Source organism: Equus asinus, chromosome 9 (assembly GCF_041296235.1).
Source record: "Equus asinus isolate D_3611 breed Donkey chromosome 9, EquAss-T2T_v2, whole genome shotgun sequence".
NCBI classification, from domain to species: Eukaryota; Metazoa; Chordata; class Mammalia; order Perissodactyla; family Equidae; genus Equus; species Equus asinus.
Window position 1 is genome coordinate 43,896,049 of NC_091798.1, and position 12,773 is coordinate 43,908,821.

A 12,773-nucleotide genomic window follows, 5' to 3' on the forward strand; every position below is an offset into this window, starting at 1 on the left:
GGCATATACTAGGGACTCCATGAACATTTATTGAACTGAGCTGAGAGCCTCACATCTACTGAGCATCCATGATGGACCAGGATCTTATGCATCCAAGACAGCTCATCCACCTGCATGTAAGCGTCCCTCCGCCCCAGGCCCACTCTAAGAGAGTTCTCTGTCTGCCAGCCTGTTCCTGCTTCTTCTGGGAGGCAGCATCAGGAGCCTGGCAGGCAGGACAGGGGAAGGACGGAATTGGAGAAAAACTTAGCAGAAGGGTGGGCCCATCTACAACATAAAGAGCTGCAGTGGGGGGTGCACAGAGAAGAGGAAAGCTGGGTGTGGGGGGAACTGCAGTGGGGCACATGGGCTCAAATGTGCTGCTGGGGCACAGGACAGGGACTCCTAACCTTCAACTTTCCTTCAAAGGACAATAAAGGGACAGCTTTCCAATTACTTCTGGCTGCATGACTGTGCAGAGACCCAGCCATGTGCGCCCTGGGGTTATGAGGGTTACACACCCATCATCTCTCTTAATGCTCACAACACCCCGGAGGATGTTTTTGTCTCCACTAAACAGATAAGGAAACTGAGGTTCAGAAAGGTTAAGTAACTTGCCCAAGTTTACACAGCAAGTAAGAGCCAGAGCCAAGTCTCCCCTGAGATTTGCTGTCTCTGAGCCTGTGCTCAAACCATTCACACTGCAGCTAGGTCTTCTCTCATTATCACTTTACATTATAACATGGGGGTTACAGAGGTGCCCACTGAGCAACTCCTGCCAGTTCTCGAGGAGATGCTGCCTCACGAACCCACCTCCCTTCCCTCAGCAAACGGGGTCCTGAACCCCCCCCCCCCGCCACAGAGTGCGAGGGGGCTGGGCCCTGTGAGGACACGTGGAGGAGGGACAGGCTAGCTGGAGGAGCCCCTTGTCTGATAGTCCTGCACTGGCAGAAGCAGTTCAAACACAAGGGCGACAGCAGGGTGGTGACAACCACCAGGACCAAGGGTGGTGCCCTGAGCAACGATAGCTGTGCTCTGCCCAAGAGGGCCAGGAAAGCTAGGAAGGCTTCTGGGAGGAGGTGATCTTTGTCCACCTGGAAGGATGAATAGGACCTGAAAGTGCCGGTTTCCTCTGGAGAGGAGGGAGGGCAGCTGGACCAGTGCATGTAGGGAACATGCAGGCTGAGGCGCAGGGCACGCAGCTGACAATATCAGCTCAGGCTGACTTCAAAGGGCCTGCGTGCCTGGGTGAGAAGTCGGGCTGTCCTTCCGGAGGCCACAGGGAGGAGCGTGATGGGAGTCGGCCTTCACAAAGCAGGCTGATGGCAGGGAGATGAGCAGAGCTGGGCAGAGACCTGCCTCCTCCCCAAGCTAACGTCTCTCTGTGTAGCAAGGGCACCTCTGGCTCCATCTCACCTGGGGCCCTCAGCCCCTCCTGGAAGAGGGAGGTGCAGAGCATGAGCCCCTGAATCCACAGAGATTTTCCCTCTGGTTTTCCGAGGGACTCATCTGAGTGGACCAAAATTGTGTATTTCGGAGGAGAGAGTGTGGGCATGAGGTCCGCTCACCCCCATCTGCCACAGCTGCCTGTGGAGGGCGGCTCCACAACACCACCAACAGCACCGCAGTGGGGCAACAGCACCCTTCCTCCGTGCTGCCTGGTCTAGTTCCCTGGGCAGCCTCCCACCCTGTGCATCCTCCAAAGAGCTGGCCCTTCCCCCGGAAGCCTATCAGGACCGCTGGAGGCCACCTGTCAGCCCCCCTATGACATCCCACCACACCACCTGGCCAACACTGAGGGCCCTTACAAACCCTCTCCTTCCCTCCCCTGCCTAGTCCCAACTTCTCCTCCACCTGGATGCGACTTCCTTCTGGACTGTTCCCTGATTCCACTCTCCTCTGTGTTCCCATGCCTTCAGTGCTCTGCAGTCAAAGTGGTCATCAGGTCACCACACCCTATTTCTGGCTAGCCGTGCTCACAAGACTGTGACCCTGAAGGCAGAGGCTGGGTTAGCCTCTTCACCCAGGCTGTGTCCCCAGTTTCCAGCCCTGGCCATAGTCTGTGCTTGATAAACACCAGCTGAAGGAACAAACCATTCCTGACCCCTGGACTGAAGGGGCCCCATCCCATCTCCCAACTAGACCATCGGCCCCTGGGGCACGAGGCCCAGCATCTCCTGCTCCTCTCGTGCCTGCCTGGGCCTCGAACAGTGTTTCACATAGCAGGTGTTCACTAAAGACTCAGAATCAGAGTCCCCCCACTGCACATGCACCCCTGCCCTGGACAGCCCCTGCTCAACTCCCCTCTGACCAGTCTCCCTGGGAGACGCCCTGGCCTTGAGGGGGAAGCCCAGTCAGGGATGAAGGCCCAGGGCTGCCCCTCCCTGACTTCACAGAATGAGCCCCCTACCTGCACTGTCACCTGGCAAATTGTTGCCTGGCTCTTCTCACAACCAGACTCCAGAATTTCTTAAGCAGTTCTAAATGACTGAATGAATATATGAATGAATGAATGAATGAGCAGATGTTTGGTAAGTATTTAAACATGCAAATATTCATAAAAATATATGAAACATATCTTTAATATATAAACAGCTCTTATAAATCATTAACAGGAAAAATACTTAATGTGAAATAAAAATTATGTAGACAGCTAATTCAGACTATAAAAATAAGTGGCCAATAACTATACAAAAATATAGTTAACCTCTCGGGTAATCAAACAATTGCAAATTAAAACAATAAGATATTCATTTTTTATTTAGTAGAGCAGAGGAGAGATTTAAACTTCAAACATTTGATACCTGATGTTGGAGAGGGCAAAGGAAAGCAAACACCCTCAAACAGTGCTGGTGAGAATGTAAGTTAGTACAAGCTTTCCGGAAGGCAACTTTGCAAAAGGTGTCAGAAGTCTAAAAAACACAGACACCTTTTTCAGAAATTCAACTTGTAAGCACTTATCTTAGGGAAACAGTTATATGAGTGATGTTTGTGCAAGGCTGTTCATCACAGTGTGATTGATGAGGGCTGATACTCAGACATAACCTATATGACCAAATATAAGACAGTGGTTTTGAAAACCAGAGAACATTGATACCATGAGGCACCACACAGCCCTCACAAATGATGGGGTAGATTATGAAAGGCTATCAAGATACATTAAGATGTATATACAGCAATATATACCAGGATGTGTTGCTAAGTGAAAACAAGTTACAAAAATGGATGATTCTATTTTGTAAGAAAAAAATATGTATATGTAGGGGAAAAAAGACTAGAAGATTCCAAAATGTTAAGAGTGGTTACCTCCATTCTATTTGCTCCAGTTTTCCTAAAATTTTACATATAGTACCTATGTAGAATAATACTTCTAAGTTAATTGTTCACTGATAGAGCCATCTTGACTAGACGGGAAAAGTCCAGGAATATTCCCAGCCATACCTCCACCCCTCAACACAGACACACACACACACACACACACAGGACTTGGCACCAGATATACACGCATGTACTTACACCATCCACCCAGCCAAGTTAGGTCACCTTGCCCAAGCCCAAGGCTTGTTTTGATCCTCAACTGAATCTATTCACTGAGCAATATAACCCATTGCACCCTGAAACAGATTCCCAATAGCCAGAAAGTCCCCAGCAACCCCCTGCAGGAGGTAGTAGCAGACAGCTGCCCTCTGGACAGTGGCCACTGTCCTCAGGCTCCCAGGGAGCCCCAGAGCCACATGATGATAAAGATGATCTGGTGGAACCAGCCATGGGTGTAACCCAGCCAGCAACAGCATCAATCTATTAATTGTAGCATTAATTCACTTAGGACTGATGACTTCATCCATCACACTGAGGCCCCATAAGCACTTCCCTTGGGTCTTCCTCATTCTCTGAATGTGGGGCAGAAGGGGCAAGGAGTGGGTGCTGACCCAGGCTGCTGCCCAGCCAAGCTCAGCAACAGTCCGGAAATGGACAATGATGCGATGCTGACTCCACACCAGGCACATTGGTTGGCACCTCACACACTAACCCTCAGAGCAGCTGGGCAAGGAGATGCGGGAGCCCCGGCATCCTGTAAATTGGGATGTGAAGCAGTTACATGATTTTCTCAAGGTCACATAACTAAGAGGCCGAGCTGAGACTTGACCTCTGATCCTCCTGCCTCCTCCATGGCCCCACACTTCCAAGATGACAGGACTGACTCAGTTCCCCAACCACATCACCCACACCCCCCAAAACTCAAGGAGCCCATGGCACTGGAATCAAAATGGGTGATTTTCCTCTCTCGCAGCCCTGCCCTTGCTCACACACAGAAGAGCCTGGGGCTGCCCCTTTCCCATCCTGTGCTAAAGATGACATCGTGGATCAGGAAAAAATATCAAGAAAGCACTCACCTGGCCCAGAGGCTGCCGGTTGCCTGATTTCATCACAGCACAGTGGTCCTGTCCAAACTATCATGGGGCAGCTTGGGCACTGCTGTAGGACCTTGGTCCCTGCTGTTAGGGTGGGCCTGGGTGGGTGGTGCTAGGTGAGGCTGAGTAGAGAAAAGGGGCGCCCAGTGCAGGACTCTGTTGCCGAAACCACGACGCAAAATATTTTCATTCATGAGTTTCATCCAGCCTAAACATGCATCTAATCCCTGGGAACTGACAGTTCAAAACGGCTCCCAGGCAGGAGAAAGACAGAGCATGCAGTTCAAAGGGCGAAGGAGCCAGGCTGTCCTGCTTATCGTCCACTGACCATCAGCAGAGTCAAGGAGCCGCCTGGCTTACCATCTCCAGACCAGCCAGGGGACCGGCTTCTTAAAGGGCCCAGGGTCCAAGACCATCAGCTCTCAGTCTGCCCACCCTTCTCCTTACCTGGGCCCCAGGACAGCTGGAGAAGGGACCTCTCTGCTTGGTTGCTGGGTACAGCTTTGCTCTCAAGCTGGGTCCTAACCCGACACAGCAGCAGCAGTAGTCTGGGGCAAGGGTCTAAATGGGCCCAGATACACCTTCTGCCCAGGCAGACCCCTGGTCTCTGCCAAGAAGTGCTTTCGGATGCCTAGTGACTATGGAGAAGGGAGGAAGGAGGGAGCAAGGACTCTATGAAGCTGTGCTCAGCACGAACTGGGTACAGCAGTGAGCAGAACCCTGACCTCCCTGCAAGGCTGGCTGTGAGTTCAAGGAGGCAGGCTTGAGCCACTCGGAGCCTCAGGGGCTGGCCCTGGGGCCCTCTCTGGCAGGACTGGCCAGGTTCTCTACCTCAAAGGCAGGCTGGCTGGAATGAAGAAGATCTCCATAGACGTTTCCTGGGCAGAAAGTATTTATGCAATCCAGAATTTATAATCTCTTCCAGGAGACTATATTGCCCTAGGGACTTTGAGTAGACCATTTAAAAAAAAGAAGCAATCCCCCTTTGGCCTCTGCTTGACTGATACTTTTGAGAAAATTGGCTGGTATAGCAAGCCAGCCCCTTGAGAAACAAATTTTGCATGAAGGCGACACTAGACATACATTTTTCTATGGGACTCTCTTCCCTCCAACTCAGCAGGAGCAAGCTCTGAATCCTTTCAATTTCGGCAGCCCTGCTGACCCCTCCCGAGGACACTGGCTGTCCTCTGGTCTCTATGGGGAGAGCCCTTCAGCACCTGGCCTGGGCATGGACCTGTATCCAGAGAGAATGCCACAGCTCTGTTTCCTGCCTTCCAGGCTTGGGACCCCCAGGCTGCAGCTTTTTTCCCGGGCCTCCAGTTTCCTGTGGACAGTGAGGGCCCCAAAGAGCAACAGGTGCTTTGTGCAATTGAGCCCCAGTGTTCACTGAGCCACCAGGTGCCAGGTGTTTCACATGCTCTATGTTAATCCTCACCCTGCAAGGTAAAGCCCCATTTTACAGATGAGAAAACTGAAGCTCAGAGAGGTGAAGCAACGTGTCCCAGATCACAGAAGGCAGTAAATGGGAGTGTCAGGACAAAGCCACATGAGCCTAGCAACAAGATTCGGGCATGTTGAGGACCCACTTTCTCCAGGAAGTCCCCCCTGGTGGCTGTCTGTTCTCAGGCATCTAGAGAAAATCAGGGTCCTCCAGAAAAAAGGTCTCTAGCCTCAGGGATGGCACAGTGAAAGCCAAACATGGGCCTGCGGGTGGCCCACTCACCTCCATCCCTTCCCACCCTGAGCATCCCTCGCTCAGCCACTCACCACCCTGCCCCGTCCCCACCCTGCCACCTCACCATTGCCCTTTGCCCATCCAGAAGGAGATCTTCTCAGAAACCCACTCACTTAGAGGTTGACTGACCCAAAAGAAAGGATATCCTCATAGAAGCATTTCTGGTACCATGACATTGGTACCGGGCAATGATTTCAGGCACCCTGAAGGAGATATTCCAGGACTTTCCCCTAAACTGCAAGCCCTGTGAGAACTTTCACTTTATCTTTGTTTGAAGCCAGATTTAGTTAGTGGAAAGAACTATAATTTGGAATCAGAACCCTAGGTTCTAGTCCCAGCTCTGATTGTGATCTCGGGGAAGTCACTTCGCCCGTCTGAGGTTCCGTTTGCTCATCTGTGAAACAGAGATGATAATCCTTTTGGCCCTGGCAGCTCATGATGTTGGTGAAAATAGTCACAAAATGGGACAAGGCTGCAGCTGGGATGTGGGCTTCAGCTAAGCTGCTGGAATTGGAGACTGTGCCTTCAGAGGCCCTCTCACCCCTTAGAGCAGGGTGGTGGCCCTCCCCACGTACGCCCAGGGCTCACCTCTTCTCAAAATGAGCCCCCAGGGAGAAACTCAAGGGCATGATCCCCCATGGATGCTTATGGTCCTTGAGGTCACTTGCTGAATCTGCTCTGGGATACTGAGCCCCAAGATGAGCACTGAGCTCATGGGGTTGGAGTGGGGCAGTGTGGTATAGTGGTCGTGAGGGGGACTTTAACCCAGGTCTGTCCAGTTCTAGGGTTCCAGCTCTGCTCCATTTTAGCTGTTTGACCTTCAGCAAGTTACTTAACCACTCTGAGCTTCAGTGGCCTTATATTTTAAATGCGGATAACAGTATCTACCTCTTAGGCCTCTTGGGAGGACTGAAAACAGGCAAAGATCTTAGCACAGAATCTGGCACATGTGAGTGTCCAATAAATGGTAGGGTCAACCCCATCAAATTAAGAAACAGCCTCGGACCCGAACAAGGGTCAGAGAAGGGTCTAGATCAGCACCATCCAACAGAAATACAATGCAAGTCACACATATAATTTTCAATATTCTAGAAGCCACTTCTTAAAAAGCAAACAGAAACAGGTGAAATTAATTTTAATAACATATTTTCTTTAACCCAAATACCCCAAATATTATCATTTCAATACGTAATGAATATTTAAAAGTTAATGGGATATTTTACTTTTTTTATGCTATGTTCTTGAACTCCAGTGTTTATTTTACCCTTACAGCACATGTCCATTCAGATGCTAGATTTTCCTCAGAAATCCTTGATCAGTATTTAGGTCTCATAAAATTTGCAGTTGTAAAAGTAAATTCACATACTCAAGTTGCTCCAAACATACTTAAAAGTTTTCTAATAACTTTCTGAGTCCTTGGATTTGCTTTTTATAGTTTTTTCTCTCCTCCCTGCTGGCAGGCTATACTTGTTTTTAAAATTAAATTTAAATTAATTAAAATTTTTGAACGTTGAAAGTTCAGCTCCTCAGTCCCACTAGTTACACTTTAAGTGTTCAAAGGCCTCATGTGGCTGGTGGCTACTGTCTTGGACAGCACAGGTTTAGGTGCCCCACAAAAAGGAGATCTTGCGAGGACCACACGCTCAGGGCTCCATCACAGCAGAAATGGGCCCCTCGTACGGGGCTGGGATCGTAGTCCACTCGAGGCAGGTGATGCCCCTGAGGGCTCTGTGCAGACCCTCTGCTCCACAGAACCTCCCGCTCTCCCAGCTCCCTCCACAAAAATGCCCCCTGAGCCGCCCACAGTGCCAGTTTCACAGCTGCCCCGTCCAGGAGAGGGCCCTCAACTCTTCACATGGATGTGCCTCTGTTCACAGCCTAAGACTTTACTCACAAACAACAGTTCTTGGAACATCAAGGCAAAAATGACGATGCGGGGGGGCCAGCCCTGTGGCCAAGTGGTTAAGTTCGCACGCTCCGCTTCAGCGGCCCAGGGTGTCACCAGTTCAGATCCTGGGCACAGATATAGCACTGCTCATCAGGGCATGCTGAGGCAGCATCCCACATAGCACAACCAGAGGCACTCACAACTAGAATATACAACTATGTGCTGGGGGCGGGGAGGGGAGCGGTTGGGGGAGAAGAAGGAGAAAAAAAAAGAAGATTGGCAACAGATTATTAGCTCAGGTGCTAATCTAAAAAAAAAATTATGAAGATGCTTATCAATTTGCTAACTAGCCTTCTCTTTGAAGACATGAGCCACTTCTGGTTGTTTCTGTGTGGAAGTATCTGGATTTGAAGAGAGACAGACAGAGCATGACTAGGAGGGGCAGCCTGCCAGCAGGGAGGAGAGAGGAAATTGCAAAAAAAGAAAAGAGGAGACCCAAGGACTCAAAAATTATAGCCCCTGGGAACATTTAGTGCAGGGCAAACAGTGAGCCCCACCTTCAGAGGGTATCCTTAGATCACAGCCCAGAACAGGCAGGATGACAGCCCGGAGTTCCACTCTTGCCTTCTGAATCAGGGAACATGGTACACATGAAATGCTATGGAATATTTTCATGAAGAATAGTAAAAGGAAGCTGCGAGCTATCCAGATACCAGGAGCTGCCCATTTTCCAGAATACCAAGATATGACTGTTATGGACACACTGAGACAGGTATCTACGAGTGTATATATTTAAAAATAAACAAGAAAAATCAAAAACAAACAATGAAAAAGAATACAAAAATCATTTAAATTTGGTTGATAAAACCACTCTTGTGTGCAGCCTGATCTCTGGATACATTATGTGTTTATTTGTCTGATATTTTACTCCCCCAGTGGAATATAAGTTCCATGCAGGCAGGAGTTTTTATTTCACTCCCTGCTGTATCCCCAGTGCCTGGCGCTCAGTATGCTGGCTGGCTGGCTGGCTGGATAGATGGGATTTACTCCAAGTTGCCCCCTAAACTCAACACCCTTTGGTCATTCAAGAAATACTTGTTTTCCCATGGGTCACCTGCCCCAAGTTTTGCACTAATCACATTTTTCATACAGAGCAAGTTCTAGATGTTTAGCTCAAAAAAAACTGTACATTAATCACTTACCCACGTCACGCTCCAAACTGTCCCCAGACAGCAGACAGCGTGGTACCTGTCTCTCCAAGCCGCAGGAAGAGGGGTCCCCACAGCAGACACTCACCAGCCATGAGCACCAGGTGTGTGGCTCTCAGCTGCAGGCCCCTCCCTCTCCACACCTGGGCAAGCAGACTCTGGACTTGGGTGGAGGAGAGAAACGGCCCCAAGTCTCCCTTGGACGACCCCCCTCAACCCCACCCCAGCTCCATCACGAAAGCTGTGAAGACCTTGCAACCACACAACTTCCTCTTTTATCTCCAAGGAGTCAAGTCAGGGCTCAGCGGTTCCACGTGATCTGGATGTGGTGGGTCCAGAAAATGGAGCCACGTGTGCAGCAGCATTTATACCTATGTTTAATTTCTGCTTAATAAGACAAGAAAAATGCTCTACCTACAGCCCAGCTGACTGCAGGACACACATTTCCGGATTAACAGCTCTGTTAGAGATGTTTCCAGCAAGCAGATGACCTCTCTGTGATGCCTATAATTATATCCACAAACCATATGAATCTCAATATACTTTTAATAAGCAGTTAATGCTCTGATATAAAATATTTACATCTCAACTAAATTCATCCTGCATGGAGTAGCCCTAGTTTACTGAGGTATTAAATCCACTGCCATCAATCAGTCACCCCAGGTAAACAGAGAACTGAGGAGCTAAAGCAAGCTTCCTTCCCTCTCTAGCACAGGCTAACACTTTCGGGCCTGGGAGTTCAAATATCACCTAATGCCTTCTGCCCATTGTTCACCTGTGAGTGGCAGGACCTCTGTCATGGCAAAGCCCTCTCTCCTAGCATCCAAGCCAGAAGCTTGAGAAACCCCATGGACCTTCCTCCTTCACTCCAGCTTTGGACTGATATATCATGAGGACCTACGATGGGTCCTAAGCAGCTGCCAGGGCTGCCAGGGTGGGAAGATGAGAGGCATCAGTCCCTGCAGAACTCACAACAGCACAACCAACCAAAGTCCAGCTCAGATGTCACCTCCTCTGTGAAACCTTCCTGAGCAGTGCCCACCACATCTCACGGGGCAGCCAGAACACTGCACCTTCATGCTCCTCTCTCTTACACCCCACATCCAATCCAGCAGCAATTCCTCTTGGCCCTCCCTTCAAAACACATCCAGATTCACCTCCTTCTCACGACCTGCACTGCCACCACGCTGGTCTGAGCCCTCACCATCTGACCTGGATCACTGTAACGGCCTCCACCCTGATCCCCTGCAAGTCTTGGTGCAACAGAGTGGCCAGAATCATTCTTCGAAAATGTAAATCAGATCTCACTTCTGTGCCCCAACATCCTGCAATGGCTCCTTATTCCACTCAAAGTTCGTGAGGTGGGTTCTCAGATTCCACACCAGAGCTTCTTCACCATCTTTGTGCCATGGACCCCTGGCAGTCTGGCAAAGCCAAAGGACTCCATCTTAGAGAAATGTTTTACATGCACAAAAGTTACATAGCATTGCAAATGAAACCAATCACATTGGAATAGCTAATTTTTTTAATTTGTGATATAGTGATACATGTACATTAAATCATAAGGTCTTGTGGCTACTATAAATTCAAACTAGTGATGAGAAGAAATATTTTAAGATATCTGAAATAGATTTAATGTGTAATAAAAGTATTTGTAATTTCCATTATTGATAAAGTCACAGGTGGCTCTATACTTCCGTGGATTTTTTGCCTACAATCATAATCGAAAGGTATGTTAAATTTCAGTTAAAGGTTAATAAAAATAAAAGGGTAAATTTTTCCCATCCAAGCTCAGAGACGCCATGAACTTTCTCCAGGACCCCCTAGGTGGTCCAAGGATACTAGAAGAAGCCCCAGCTCTAAACCATCCTCACTTCCCTCCCCTGCTCTCTTCCCCATCTGCTCCTCTCCGCTGTGACCATTTCACTCCAGGCACACTGGCTTCTAGCTGTTCCTCAAACATATCAGTCACATTCTTGCCTCAGGATTTACCCTTATCTATATGGATAACTTCTTCACCTCCTTCCAGTCTCTGCTTAAATCTTACTCACTCAGCAGAGGTAGCCTGTCCACCCCTAGCATTTCCCAAACGTCTAGTCCTGCCCTATTTTTTTCTTTTTTCTATAGCATTTATTACTTTTTAACATACTACATCATTTGCTTATTTATTATGGTTGTTGTGTATCCTCATTCCCTCCTCTCCTTTCCCTCCGTCTCTTCTTCCTACCTTGCCCAACCCTCTCCCCCGCCCCCACCTCCATCTCTCTCTCTTAGAATGTAAGCTCCCGGAGGAGAGGGGTTTCTGTCTATTTTGTTCAATGACACATCCCTAGCTCCTAGAACAGGGCCTGGCAGATAGTAGGAATTTAAATATTTGCTGAATGAGAAATGAACGAACGAACGAACGGCCTCCTCAGTGGTCACTCTGACACTAGTCAGCATCCTCTAACCCAGCCTCTCTCACACCCAGATCTTAACACATCACCTGCTCCACAAGCTCCACTCTCTCGACACTAATCGGGAGCCTCCATCACCTCTGGAAGGGAGGCCAACTTCCTTAGCAGGACTCACATGAAGGGTATTAAACACCTACTATCTGACAGGCACCATGCTGGGCTTTTTTTCAGAGCAATTATATTACTTAACTTCATCTGTGATGAAGGAAATGTTGGTCCCTGCCCATCTCTCCAGCCCCACCTCAATCTTTCATTCTGAAAGTTCCCATCTCTCTGTACCTACCTCTGTTTCACCATTTTGTAGTCTTCCATTTGCCTCTGTCTCTGTGAGACCCATCTGTTTCAGTCCACCTTCTAGTCCCTAGCATCCAGCTAACAGCCCTGGTGCCCAGCTAGTACCCAGGGCCTGCTTGATGGATGCATAGACAAGTGAACAAACTAGTGGATGAACCAGGAGCAAAAGCCGGCCTGGCTGCCACGCAGGCAGCAGGCTCACTGACACCAGGCACACGCCCTGGGTGGGGCCCGTCACCCTGGCTCCCGACTGAGCATTTCACAGGGGACCCACAGAAGCTGGTTCTCAGTTTGAAGAGATAATCCAGCTAATAACAGGATTAGTTCAGGTACATCCCCTAAACCATACGCTTGAAACCTCTACCTGGGCAAATGTTTGGCCAGCCTCTGCCAGAATGCCTACCCTCACCAACCACAGATTGTTCCCTATGATACACAGGTCCTCTGCTCTGCCAAGACACCCATGGGCCACGAACAGCCTGCTTCTGGAGGCCCTCGTGTCCCCAGTGCCACAAGTCCCCACTGCACAGCCCCGTCAACCTATACCCCATGATACCACCTGCTCTTATCTGTGCCAAGAAAGGTGATTATGCAGACACAGCAGAAAAGGAGACCCCAAAAGGGCAAACACTAGTGGTTCTGAACTGACAAGTGACATGAGGTAGCACCTGGGGAAGCAGGCTCCAGGACTGTGCCAAGGCTACATGGGACAAAGGTGCTGCAATGGCATCTCAGGGGTCAGCATCCAGAGGCTGTGTCCAAGGGGGGACCAGCCTGGACAACTGTGGCTTCTGCTATCCC

General features: G+C 49.4%; 1 long non-coding RNA gene across 1 annotated transcript in view; it reads right to left on the reverse strand.

Moving 5' to 3' along the window:
- LOC139046177 (uncharacterized) overlaps positions 1-12,116 on the reverse strand; it is a 141,121-nt gene extending 129,005 nt beyond the window's left edge. The window contains exon 1 of the long non-coding RNA XR_011505817.1: positions 11,962-12,116. This is a non-coding gene — a long non-coding RNA (uncharacterized lncRNA). The remainder of the gene's footprint in view (positions 1-11,961) is intronic.
- Between the last annotated feature and the right edge of the window lie 657 nt (positions 12,117-12,773).